The sequence below is a fragment of the Echinops telfairi genome, unplaced genomic scaffold (assembly GCF_000313985.2).
Source record: "Echinops telfairi isolate 266 unplaced genomic scaffold, ASM31398v2 ScPeMD7_7462;HRSCAF=8500, whole genome shotgun sequence".
Taxonomy (NCBI): Eukaryota; Metazoa; Chordata; class Mammalia; order Afrosoricida; family Tenrecidae; genus Echinops; species Echinops telfairi.
Window position 1 is genome coordinate 5,163,203 of NW_022111362.1, and position 1,405 is coordinate 5,164,607.

The following is a 1,405-nucleotide window of genomic DNA, read 5'->3' on the forward strand; positions in this document are numbered from 1 at the left end:
TTTATTAGGGGCTCATACAACTGTTATCGCAATCCATACACACATCAATTGTGTAAAGCGCATTTGTACATCATTCTCAAAAAGCAGTTGGTTTTTCATATGTCCTTGATTTCATTGAGAAATATCCCTTTAATTCCTATTTTTTGTATTTTTATCAAGAATGGATGTTAGATATTATCAAATACTTCTTCTGAATCAATTGATATGATCATGTTGTTGTTTTTCTTTGTTTATATGGTTGATTACATTCATTATTTTTCTAATTTCAAACCATCTTTGCATACCTGGAATGAATCACACCTGGTATTTTGTTTAGCTCTTTGATATGTTGTTGGATTCTGTTGGCCAGGATTTTGAGATTTTGCCCCTATATTCATAAGAGATATTGGTTAACAGTTTTGTATCTGTATCTCTGCGTGGTTTTGATGTCAGGGTTATGCTTGCTTCGTATAATGAATGTTCAAGTTTTCTGTTCTTCTCAATATTCTGTAATGATTTGTGTTAAGTTGGTATCAGCAATTCTCTGAATACTTGGTGGAATTACCCAGTGAAGCAAAACTTTATTTTGTTGTTGGACCTTTTTAAATTGCTTCCTCTGTTTCTTTTCTTAGGTTATGATGAGTATTTCTACCTTAGGCTGTTATTGTGGTAAATAGAGCATTTCAAGAAAATTTTCCATTTCGGCTGGGTTTTCACATTTGTTGAAGTACAGTTTTTCTTTTGGTGTGTTTTTATTTCATTTAGTTATATTTTAATATCACCCTTTTCATCTTTTATTCTTGATATTTTATGTTGCCTTTCTTTTCCTTTGTTAAGTTTGCCAGTGGTTTGTGAATTTTATTAATCCCTTCTGATACATTTATTAATCCCTTTCTGATACACTTGTTTATACTCTATTCTTTATGATTTTTTCCCAAGTGAATGAAGGTTTATTTTGTGGCTCTTGTTGTAGCTGCTGAAAATACTGGGTAAGGTGTTGATTTTGGTTCTTTCTCCTTTCCCATTATGTTTAGTCCTTTAAGTTGCCCGCTGAGATCAGCTGTTGCTGTGTCTCAAAGGTTTTGGTATGTCATTTGTGTTAAAGAATTCAAAAAAGTAATTCTTAGATCAAGTCACCAATAGTTTCCAAGTGCTGTTTTATTCAGTTTGCATTTATTTGAATTTTTACCTTTCCCTATTATCAATAGATTTAAATTATTAAGGCTTGGTTTGTGCCCTAACATGTTCTGTTTTACAGAATATTCCGTCTGCACTGTGAAAGAATGTCTTCCACTGTGCTGTTGTTGAGTGGAATGCTCTGGGGTGTCAAGTTGCTAAATTGTGATGTTTAGTTTTCCTGTGTTCATTAAGTTTATTTCAGGATGGTCTACCCTTGCTTGAGAGTGATGTGTTAAAGTATTTTACT